This window comes from Bemisia tabaci, chromosome 8 (assembly GCF_918797505.1).
Source record: "Bemisia tabaci chromosome 8, PGI_BMITA_v3".
Lineage (NCBI taxonomy): Eukaryota > Metazoa > Arthropoda > Insecta > Hemiptera > Aleyrodidae > Bemisia > Bemisia tabaci.
The window spans coordinates 40,728,993-40,742,079 of NC_092800.1; the positions used below are offsets into that span (position 1 = coordinate 40,728,993).

The 13,087-nt window shown below is 37.2% G+C and overlaps 1 non-coding gene across 6 annotated transcripts in view; it reads right to left on the reverse strand.

Annotated features, from left to right (window-relative positions):
- LOC109038355 (uncharacterized) overlaps positions 1–13,087 on the reverse strand; it is a 121,092-nt gene that overhangs the window by 62,538 nt on the left and 45,467 nt on the right. For all 6 annotated transcript variants that reach the window (XR_011900438.1, XR_011900437.1, XR_002009574.2 and 3 more), the window contains one exon: positions 8,834–8,913. This is a non-coding gene — a transcript (uncharacterized protein). The remainder of the gene's footprint in view (positions 1–8,833; positions 8,914–13,087) is intronic.

Here is a 13,087-nt window from a genome sequence, read left to right on the forward strand (position 1 = left end):
AGGTTCAACCAATAATTTCTCTGTAAGAAAATAAAATGGTGGCAGAATTTATGAAACGTCGCATGGCGCTTATGATACTTTAGCCGGAAGGTGACGAATTGGACTACATTTTGCAATTAGGAATTATAAATTCTAGCCCGGTTTAAAAACGACGTATGTGGCATTAATTTCCCTATGCACATACGTGTTTTTCCAGAAGAGCCAGAATTTATAGTTCCAAATTGCACAATGCAGTCCGATTGATAACTTAAAAGAGTTGAACAATCGATTCGGCGATTCCAACCCAATGGGCGTAAGCTCGCTATGTAAAAAAGCTCGCATCGACATTTTTCAGCCATCATTATGAAAAGTTTATGTAATGTGTTTATTAAGAAATCAAATAGTCATCGTGGCGATCAGTTTATACAACGCAAACGCGACGGAACAATCACAACGACTGGATGCAACTATTCGAGCTCTGTGGACGTGCGTGAAGTATGCAGAAAATTGAAGGCGCACCGGCTTTCCTATCTCATAGCGATGAATGCTGCTAACCAAATGTTACGTACAGTTACAATATATTTTAGCATTTCCGCACGACTATTCTCCCTAAATGTATAACGAACTCGATTTCTGGGGACACAGTTCCTTTTAGCATGAATACGTTTACAGATCGTAGACCTCCAAATTTCACTTTTGCCTCACTTGAGGGTGAAAAGTTATCTTGGACCTCAAAATTTCCTGGCTTTTCCATAATTTTTCAATGTTTTATTTACGCGATTTTCAATTGAATTGGTTTAAAATACATTTTTTTGGTGGACAATCACTTGAAATTGAGAGTCTTTATTATTTGACTTGAACGTTCCCACGCTTCTTTTTTGCACTTCATAATATTTCAGTAGGATGGCGCTAGATAAATTTGAGTAGCAAAAACCCCGATTTTAATTCTCAGGGGAGGAGACAGTTAATAGGGTAAAAGACCGTTGCTGGAAAGATGAAACGGTACAATGTGGATGTTGAGAGGGTGGAATGGGCGGGGAGGATGCTAAAGAAAACAGAGCAATTTTATTCTGTTTCGGCGAGCGTATTTACACGGCGTTTGCGGAGTTGGCTGAAAGCGTTTGCGTCCGGCTGAAAATTTGTGTAGGCCGTAATTACGTTAATTCCGTACGCTCTGTCACCATTCACGCACTATTTCCGTGTCTTTTTTGGTCACTTAACTGCGGTCTCCGACTCAACCGGTCGATATTAAACCTACTAAGTTTATTTTTTTACAGAACCCTGAGCTCCATATGAATACATGCGCTCTGGAGGTTATCAGATATTCCACATGTTCGATTTTAAAACGCCCGATCCAGCTGCAATCGTACGCTACTATGACACTATTGCCAAGTTGTATCGCCACATATTTAAAATCAGTCTGTGCCTCTACACTGAAAAAAAAAGTAGCTTGGATCAAGCATGATAATTCTTGAATTTGCCGCCAAGAATTTTCTTTATCTTGCTTTAAGCGGATTTTTTCTTGATTCAAGAAAAATAATGCTTGGGTTAAGCAAAAAAGTAGCTTATATTAACCAGCAAAATCCTTGATTTAAGAAGAAATACTTCTTGGAGGCAAATTTAACATTCTTTTTTTTCCAGTGTAGAGCAATGTATTTGCAATAAAGCTATTTTTGGACGTTGAGGACTTAGCATAATCTACGGAGATCTATTTATTTTGTAAAGTTTTCATTCATGATACCTGGATCCCAAAAAAAGAAGAGAGAAAAGGAGGAAAAATGATGATATAGACAAAACCTGGGCCCTTTAAATTCATAGTTCGAAAAGATGCGACTGCGATTAGATTATTAAGCTGAGAAAATTATGTTTAAAATAACTTGGTAAATGCTAATAGATTACGAGCATGTTTTCGACGTAATCGCATATACATGGGTACATAACCCTGCTGAACGTTTAAAACTCAGAGATAGAGGCAATGATTATAATACACTCTTTTTCGAATTATAAGAGCTTTGTTACTAATAGAGGCCGAATTTCAAAAGATTAACTAAAACTAAAGAATACATCGTGTGAAATAAGTGTAAAAATAAGTGATTCAAATATTGTGGACCCAGCACTATTTTACGACCTTGTTACAATTCTAGTAATGGGTATGATCAACTCCAGATATTGCATGCAACAAACCATATGTTCAATCTGTGACAATGATATGGACATACCTACGTTTATAATGGAATACAGAGAGTATATGTAGTTAAAAATACCTGCAGAACAAATTTCTCAATAACTACGCTGCAATCAGTTGATGGAGGAAAGGAAAAAAAATATGTTCAAAATCTTTGAGACAGTGCACAAAAGTAATAAGTTAGCTCTACAATATCGTGATTTATAGACGATGCTTGAAAAAAGTTTAGTTCTACATGCGATCCAAACACACACATTATGCAACATCACTTTTGATTTGTAATTTTAGACGATCAACGTTTACGGAAAGTTTTGCCTACTCACACGGTATGTGTACACATAGTTTTCCATCTATTCACACAGTATGTGTACACATAGTTTTCCATCATTTTCGGGCAATTGATAATGTTCTCTCTTTAAAAAAATATTGACAGTTCAAGTTAGGTCTAATTTTCTGGGCAAACTTCACAAAATTTCAAGTTCTATTCAAGTATAAAACTAAATCAAACGTTCATCTGACTCTACTGAAAAGCTTTGAACGAATTTTAGTGACAATACGTGGAATACTTTCTAATATCTAGATCTATAATGACTAGAAATCATTTTGAGGAAAAATGAGCTCATTTTCCGTTTAAAATTGGCACCACAGGCAATACATTTCATGATTTTCTACTCGACTAGGATGAAGTATGCGCCAGAAAAAGCATTCGGAACTGAGCAGAGTTGTACATTATTAGCAACTTCAAATAAACATGCATTTGGATCGGTCACTAAACCACATTCCGAGTGAATCATTCCTCTCGCTGCCTCCGCTTACTGAAGAATAAGATTTCCAAAAAACTGTGCAAATTTGTGAACTTACGATGCAACATACTAAGAATGTGAACACTATTCTCTAAAAGGTCTTCATAACTTCAATTTTTTTTTAAACTTGGCCATAAATACAAATTACAGAATCTTTTGTGATGCACACAGCCCAATAAATATCCAAGTATGAACTAAATTTTAATTACCTGATTCAAGGGAATCTACCATGCATTAATTTGGTCTGACATTGTCAAGAATAGGTGAACAAAATGGGTTTAACGACTAGAATTAGTGGCCGCCTTTCCAGACTGAATGATAAAAATTCACAAGTCAGATGGAAATTTGACAACTAAGACATGTGTGGGACCTAATATTATTGAGAATTAGAAACAAAATATGTATCAAAGCAAGGTGCGATTACAAGCAAAAGAGACAAATCAGTTGTACTGGAGCTTCGATAGGAAATGCGATTTACATATTGTAAATTTGTGAAAAGTTCTAAAACAACATGGAAAGTTAAAACAAATATTTCGCTCGTTTTTCTGTTTGTAAGAATATAAAAGCTATCATCCAAAAGTGAGCTTTTCAGTGTAATGACTAATTAATTCTTAAAATAAAAAAAATTGAAATATTCATGCAACTAAGCGACATTAGTATGATGATGAAGGGACACTAATTTTATTTGTATCCGCTGTGTTGCCATACACTCTCAGTTACAAATTGATTGATGAATATAACAACAAGTAAATAAGTAAATAAAGGATTGTAGATATCAAATAGATAAGATGATTTTAACAGACTCTATGCCGATTATGTAACACAAACTGCGCATGCAACGACTCACTGACCTTGCTATTTCTCACAATTTTTTCTTACTCTTTCTTAACACTCGTATTACTAACCTTATCTTATTGTCAGTAATACTAAAATGTTCGTCTATTGACACTTCAGAAATGTCAATTATCTTTAATACATTGCAATATGATTTTCGTAGTCTTAAAATAAAGACGACACTTTTTTTGAAAAGAAAAAATTCTTAAAGACGCGCTTTAAGGAGTAATGGAAAATTCGAGCGATAAACATAAATACAACTATTCTAGAGATCTATCTCCTGAACATCACACTTTTAGTCAAGATCCTTTATGGTCAACCCTATAATACAAATATAGTTTGCGACTTTAAATTACATCCAAGAACAAGAATGGACTTGGCATGGATATTTTAACAATAATACATATTAAAAGCATCCTAAATGTAACTGCATTTCGAAAATGGGAAATAAGTGCCAAAAAAGATTTCAATGATATTTTAAGGAACGTCAAAAATACTTAACACATTTAAGAAACATTCGTAATTCCCATGGATGTGGAAAATATGAAGTTTTGAGTAAATCAAACTGCATTTACAAGAAAGAAATTCATGGACCTAGGAAATAATTGAAATTTGATAATTTTGATTCAAGAATGGAATTTATAATTACGTTTAATACGTTTCCAGAAAACGTTACGGAAAATAAATAAGTGAAAACATATCTTTCTTAGATGTTCGAGAGGACATTCATGGTCCCTGGGAAAAAACAATTCGTTTCTGCTTCATAGCGAAGCCTTTCATTCAATAAGCATTATTTTAGCTTTTGGTTTGATAAAATTAAAATCTAATTGAGTATTTAAAATTTTTCTCAAAATGAACTAGTTACGAGGCTTAAGTGTTAGTAAATATGACTCCAGCGGGTGAGAAGAAGAGCAGGAAACGGCGAAAGTTGGAAGTTCCTTTCGGCAATTTTCCGATGGGACATTGAAAATCCCAAGTCGAGCTTCCTCACGAATCAAACGGTGTTACGTTCAAACGGACTGACCCCATTGCGCCACCAATAAAATCACAAATTCCACGCTTAGAACTCGCGAACGGCAGACTCAAGTACCAAAATAACTAGAGCTCTTGCGCAGCGTAAAAGTGCCACTAAGCGGATAATGCATTGAAATAATTAGGTGAGACGAACGCAAGACCGTTCGAAAACCAAGATTCAGTCCGTCTGAACTGAATACCGTTCGTCTTCGGCATTTTTGAGAGGTGATTTTTTTCGATTTTGAGTTTCAGGAGAGGATGCGGCGAGCGCTGACTCCGAAGCGTGGGTGAAGAGGGCTCTGCGATGACGCTGAGATACCACCAGCTGTGTTCACTGGGAAAAGTGAAACAGTGAACTCAGGGTGGTCCCCAACACCGCCGCAGACAACAGCCGGACCAGACAGCAAGGCGGGTCCGTCGGACAGTGGTTGCTCGTCCTGTTGCATATACTCTGGATTGAAGGCGTTTTTGACGGCTCATCGCATCGAGCTGAGGACACACTTCAACTTCACCGATGGAGCGTGCTTGAAGATACGTCGCATAAGTTTAAAAATATTTTCGAATGCCAGGCAAAGCTTATGGCGCCACAAAATGTTATCTAATAACCTTATTAAAAGCAAAAAAAAAAAAAAAAAAAAAAATTTAAAAAGGTTACTGCAATTTTTGGGGACTACATTGATAACGATTTCAAAAGAACTTACTTACAGATATGCAAAAAATACTTTCACTAAGAATTTGGTCAAAATGGCAGGATATCAGCGGCAAAGAAAGGCATGAGGGCTCTTCTGACGCATAAAATGTAATTAAAATTAATTTAAATTATTATGGCTTGTAAGATTTTGATTTCCTGATAACGAACCTGGCGTTTGAAACAGCCGAGTCGTAAACCTAGAATTCCTTTGCAGTAGTTCAGGTTCAATTTACTTGATGTTTACTCAAGTTACTAAATGTTTCGTAAAAAGTATGAGAGACTATTTTCTGATAATTATTGGATAGAGACTAAAAGATGAAATTATGAAAAAATTAAAGGTAAAAACTAGTATGGAAACAGTATGGTCAGTGCACATTCTACTGAAGAAAAAGTGAAAGTGGTGAAGGGAACCATGTTTAAATTTCTTAAATATTAAATCCTTATGAATATAGATAACGAACTGTGGAAAAAATACCAATGTAGGTAAAGAAGAACTTCGAGTACAAATATTTGTATGGTTGCTGAGAGCTTAATGTACCCAACACTAACCACAATAGTCTGATAATTTTTTTTTTTTTTTTTTTAAAAAAAAAAAGTTAGACGATGAGACGAACGTTCAAGATTTATTTTGAACAACACAAGGAATCAAGGATACATGAATAAAGAGTCTATCTTATTTCCCATAGACTTGGTACGGTGGCGATTATGTCAATATTTTGGTAAGCGTTTGCATGAAACGGATGATTTTAGGAAGATGCTTTGCATTACTGCTTTAGGTTCGTCATTGCAAAATGTAGTCTCATTAGTGTGAGTGCATACGATCACGTACGATCGCAAATCCACTGACAGTCTTGCCAAGGGCTTGCAGGTCAAATTGCATACAGATCAACTGAAGGCGTTTCAACGGTCGAATGGTGAATACGTGTACCACAAAAAGTGGGAGCTGTGGAAGGAGGACTGTCGCTCCTACTACGTTCGATATAATAATGCTACGATAATTTTATGAAATGACACCCTCGCATAGATAAAATTTTTCAACTGCTAAGTAATAGGCAGAGCTTCAGTCGATACATTTTTCGTGGCAGATAGTTCACAAATGAGGCCTTATATGTAGCAATGGCGGATGTGAAAAATTACCTTTTAGAAACACGCTTAAAAAACTGTTTTGTTCACACACAAATTTAATATGTTTAGCTCTGGCATAATGTACAGATCTCGAAGATCACATCTCAATTATTTTCACAAAATTTTCTCAATGCCAAAACAGTTTTTAGAATGTGTTTCGAAAAGGTAATTTTTCATATCCGCTATTGTTACAGATAAGTCCTCAAATATGAATAAAAATAATCTTTGAGATTTTTCGAGAATTTGCAGTGTACGAAAGGCACATGGACCCAGGCTGACGAATAAGCGTGCAGGAAGCGAATAACGAGACCGGAAATGCGTAGTTTAGAGGTTATGAAAGTTAGTCGAGTGCCAAACACATGTCAAGAACAATCTGACACTCTTATCTGTAAAACAGGAGGGTTAAATTGCACAATCTCATATTTGGCAACAAACCTTAGCAAATACATGACACGTGCAGAGTAATTTGCGTCATTCAGATCATTTTTTGGCTAACTTTAAGTTTGGCACCGAAATTCCATCAAGAGAGTTCATTTGGCGAAACCGAGATACTCGATGCAGGCGATTTTGACAAATTCGTGTTTACGCTTGTAGTGCACTTGTTCCGACGATGAAGATTAGATGTCTACAAACTTGTCGGACATTCGATTCATGTTACATTGATACATTTCGACTGAATTTTCATTTTTAATCTCGGACGGAAAACAAGATTCAGCGAATTTTTTATGCTTTAAAAGACCCTAGTTAATAAATTACACTGACGCCAGGACCGAAAAGCTTCCGTGTCTAACGTTCCATGATACGACTTCCGCAATCTATCGAGCTGACGTTTTGAACTCCTTAGTGTATCTGTATTAATTTTGGGCTCTGCCGCTTCAGAATTAAATAATATCTAATTCTAATTATTTGATAGTCTTTATACAACAGTTGGGATTTTTCCAATATGAGACTAAGAAAGTATGCTCCTTCACCTTATTGGTTAGTGTAAGTCTTGAAAAGTTCGCTGAAAAGTAAAGATGGTTTTTTCAAGTCATCACACATGGCTTAGAAGGGAAATATTTTCTAGCGTAGAAGTTTATTGCTATTATGTTTTTGGGGGGCTATGAATTCTCGTAGATTTCTGTGGATGGGCACTGCTGCCCTCGGCTTTGTGCAAAGAACCCCCTCAAAATAAAGAATTTAGGAAATTAAAAAAGTTAATAAAAATAAAAAAAAAATAAAAAACATGAGAAAAACCGTTAATTATCTCCAACCTCTACCTCATAGGTGGGGGCTTGATTGCTTTTGAAAACCATTTCATCAGGAGAAATACGACGACGATCAACCAGGAACTCGACGGCAGAAAATAAATGAAAAAATAATATGAAATATATAATCGTCCATTATTCTGCAGTTAGCCGATGGGGGAAGTTTTGATTGGATGTGACCGAGATGGATCGAAATAACTTCGTGAACATTCGATGTCCCTCTATTACGAAGCGAGGCAGCGTTCGAAACGCCTGCAAAACGTGGGATAGGCAGATCGGATACGTGTAACGCAAATTGTATCCAAGCGGATTGAAGGGGCTTCAATGAAGCGCTGAATGTGGCCGTTCCACAGCATCATACAGACTGACAATAAATTGAATTGGAACTTGCCTTAATGTTGTTTTGGGTAGAATTTTTGAAAGGGGTTTTTGGTCTTAGTTATATGACGTACGTCTTTTGGCGTCTTTTTGAAGTCTTCGTCAAAAGACCCATTATTCTAGTTACAGAATTGAGACGATGTTACTCTAATTCCAGACCATTTCTTATCACAATTACTTAAGAGAGAAATATGATGCGAACTTTCTAAGGGTCAACTTTTCAAAATTAGAAAAAAGGAGGAAAAATACAGATTTTAAGGGCTCACGCCTTCGATGTAATTGGAGGATGAACTCTACCATAGAAATCGCGGGGAAAAAAAATAGAAAATTATAGAAATTGTAGAAATCATTTAATTTCCCATAAAACGCCGAAAAGCGAGTTCACTGTTTTTCCAGCAGTGTGAAAGGATTATCTTTGAAGACAGTTACTTGGGCGAATTCTTTGGAGGTTATAAATGTCATGCTAGAACTCTTCTCCTTTTTCTTAGAGTGGAAAAAAAATCTCATTATACACCAGCTATTCAACTGTCCTTGAGAAAATCACAATATAGAGTAAAAATAAATTGTAAAGACTTACAGATTAGGTTTGCCGGTCGCTCCACCGATTCCAAAACCGGTTTTCCTCGGAAGGCGGCCGCGTTTTCAGAGAGGCAACTCCTGCACATAAGAAAATGAAAGTGTTATTTTTGTGTCTCCGTTAATCAAACCGAAGAAAAAACGAAAAACATGCCACAATCGTGAAAACTGGAAACAAACAGTTTTCCAATTTCATATTCAATATTCACATTAAAATTTTTAGATTCGTGATAGGGAGGGAGAGAGAGAAAAAAAATTCAACGGCTGACACAGCGATCGTTGGAGGCAGGTGCACTTAAAAATGATGATATTGAAAAATTCTTCCAGAGCAAATCTGATATCTTCCAGTCTGCAATACTGCACACTCCATGAGTCATATTATGCGAGCATAAAAATGCAGTTAGCGGAGAATTATTGTGCCAGACGTTTCTGAACGTGATTTCTGGGGCATAATTCGAAATGAATGCAATAGATAGACCAGAGCACTAGTCCAGAGTTGACAACTCGTGTAAACCTTTTTCTTCATCCACTAATGCGGACGCTCCTTAGTTTTAAATCTGGTCAAAAAGTGGTACGTGGCTCGTTCCGGCACACAGCAAAAATGATATAAAGTTCCCAATCTCTCATAAAGACTAAACGTTCGCGAGAAATCGAAAAAGTGGCTGATTTTTAAATCCTGCTGACAGGTCTGGTTTTCGGTTTCCAGACGAAATCCAGAAATGTACGACTTAAAGAAGTTGACAACACAAGATTATGTCCGCTTGAATGTATGTAAAATAATATTCGTTGAAGCAGGCTATCTCATCCATAGAATTGATTGATGATTATTTACAAGGACATTTTCCATTTAGGAACTACTATTTCTGGCTCATTTCAGAAACAAATTACATGTTGTCGGTTTCCGTGTAAACATAGGTGATTTTATAGATGAGACAGAAATAGTAATTCCTTACAGTAACATGTAGGTAATCTAATTGATTTAAACGAAGGAAAAACGGCGTTGCCAATTTATTAACTTACGAGGCTCGGTACTGGACACTGAAGTTTTTGACTAATCGATATTAAGAAATGTCAGTTCGCTCTAACGGAGAAAAATATTATTTTCAAAAAACTTGAAATTTCACTTTTCTACGGCACATTTGTAATAGGTAAAACAAATAAGTGAAGGAAGGGGAGAAGGACCTTAAATATTGGTAAGCCGTAGCAGGCGGAGGGAAAATTACTACGAAAAGTTTAAAACTTGACTGGTGCTGTGCCCGGTTCGGCATGATACTATCAACGTGGAAAAACGGGATTCGTCAGCCAAAGGCAAAAGGTAAAGGCGGATCACCGTAGCGCACAGTGAACCGAACCATTGAGAGCGAGCAGACATGACATTTTTTAAAGAGAACAGCAAATTTTCATGTTTACTTTCGAATGTTTATGGGGAGCTTCGGAAAGAAACTCTCGCGAGGAAACCAATGGAACCATTTTCGCTTTAACATTTCGTATTAAATTGACGAAGATAAAAGTTTAAACTTTTTCCACATCATTTCTGATCTCTTCCAAAGCGTGCTCCACTGTGTGACGAGTGGACGTGGCAGCAAATTTGCGAAAATCGACGGAGCTCGCAATTTTCCGACGAGCAGGGATGCCGAATTGAACTAAAAAGCTCTCGTATGGATTTGCTGGGGAGTAATGGATGCTCATCTGACGGTGCGATTCGGCGCTTATGCGAAACAGCACTGCTGTATTTACTTACGCGAATTTTCCCGTTCACATGAACGAACCAATGAAATACCGTGAAATATGGAGAGGGAAAAGTGATTGAACTCTATACGACATTTTTTCAATTAATTGCTATAGCTTCAATATTTGTTTCAGCCACACTTTCGGTCGAGCCAAAAAGTCATGCAATAAAATCTTTCGTCTAAAATTTTGCGGATGCGTGGATAAAAAGTTTTGGAACCACTGGAAAATTATTAAATAAACCATGATGAAAATGCGATACGTCCTTGTAGAACGTAACAAGGCTTGGATTCCAGATGTTAGACCGCGGCTACGTTATCAGGCAACGCGGGTATCTGTTGGGAGAAGATAAGTGCTTCCAAGCTTAGTTTTACGTTTTCATGAAATTCAGACGCAAAAAAAATTGAGTGCTCTAACTCTCCGTGCACTTCAACGAACACAATGCTGAGAATCCTATATGAAAACGTGCTGAAACTGTTGTGAAACGTCTAGCATATCAGGAATAACTAAGTATGCTACAAGGCGAATATTTTTGCGGTAATATCTGCACTCCAAAAAGCTCTTTCGGTTCCTGCTGCTGAAATTTAGCAAAATGCGGTAGGTTTGGCATGATACACTGAGCTTTTGGCAGTTTAATTACAGAATACTACCACCAAATCAGGAACTAATACGAAACAATGTTCATTGCTGGTGGTTTTGGTCACTAATTTTTATGGCACTCGTATGGACGCCTAAATGAGCATGGTGGTCAAAAATTACCAAATTCAATAAATAAATTACTAGTAATATCATCGTACGAATTAGAACATCCTAATGCGTCGAAACTTCAGCCCAAATCGTTCACTCTTCTCTCCAACAAAATGCTCAATAAAGTACACGAAAACCGCTGAAAATTGATCCTTCAATTAGTGCTTCCAAACTACTGCGTCATGTCATTGAGAACTCATGATCTGAATACGATGGAGGAAGGTGATCAGGTTTCCTCGTAAATAAACATTTTGTCCGGGGGCAAATACAGAACCCGGAATGAAATTGAACCGATTGTTTTCCAACTGATGTAAGCGTCACAAACACGATTTCGAGAAAAACGAGAGAGACTGAATTATTCGAATGTAGCCGGTTGGTAAAACCCGTAAATTTAAAAGCTTAGTTCAGATCTTAAAAATTGATATTCTGAGCTTCAATGCCCTTATGCCGTGATATGCATCTTGCTATTGGCATTGAAATACCAATTTTGAAATTTTGGCGCTGCGTAATTTAAAAAAAGAGGTTTGATCAGGGCGTTCATCCTAAGGACAACAATGGTGTTTCGTGTATGTGCCCTACTCATTCTTTCTAGCAAGCACATGGAAAGTACCTACTAAGGTTTTAAGGCACTTTAAAAAAAAAAAAAAAAAAAAATTGAAATACCTACATGGCAATTCCGAAAAAAAAATGTCTGAGCTAATGACGTCTCAGGGATTCAGCCTTTCGTCTTTAAAACCAAGTTTGAAGGTTGAAGTTTATGAAAACACCAACTTCCACGTGTTATTTCCTACTAGATCACTTTGTGGTACTTTTAAAACACCGAGAGAAAAAATAACACGAAAGCTCGGAAAATATGGAAAGTATAACACAAGGAACTAGAGCCTTGGGGCTTTTCTGGGAATTCTCAGTTTTTTCATTTTTTGGGGGCTTTTAGTATACTTTAATTGTGCCTAACACAGGTTTCTGTTAGTATATGTTTCACGCTTCTATATTAACCGAAATCAACACAATAGCACAAACAATTTTCTCAGCGCATACGCCTTGTACGCCTACCTAACTTTCGATGACAGGTACCTCAAGTTTTACTGAATGGTCTCCGCGAACGGTCGCAGTCACCATGATCAGAAAAAGTACTGGTGATTGATGTGAAACGTCCGAAAAAGCTGAAACGTATCGATTGATTCGACAGGGACACTACAAGGAAGGACCTTGTGATCGCGGTGAGAAATAACGGTCTGACAAAATTCAAGGATTTGAGGAAACTGTTTCCCTAGTGCCCGCTGCCACCACCGCCGCGCCGTGTGTTAGCGTAGTCGTGGGCGGAGCTCAAGTAGAAAATTCCCGTCAACACATTTTCCGTAGGGAAATAAGTCATTTACGCTGTTGGAACAGGTGGGGAATCGAAAAAAATAAGCGTATAAAACACTAAAGTAGGTTGCCTTGCCGGTGTCATGTCAGCTCGTGCGAAAACCGTTTATGCTGAATGTACCCAGAGTTAAAGACTCATGTGGTATGAGTATTACCGTGTCTGTGCCGCTCTCTGATTGGTCCACCGGTCATGAGCCTTGAATTGGGTACTTGGTACTCGATTTGCACAATTCCAACGAGAGTAATTTGGACTCCTCAAGGAAGAATGCAATTATCGCCGAAAAGATCGATCAAAGTTTGGTTAAAACTCATTTTGGAGGGCGAAAATAAGACAATTTCCTGTCACATTTAAAACTCTGTTGCCACTTGGTTTCCTTATACAGTGAGCCCTTAAGACTCCATCAAGGCCTAA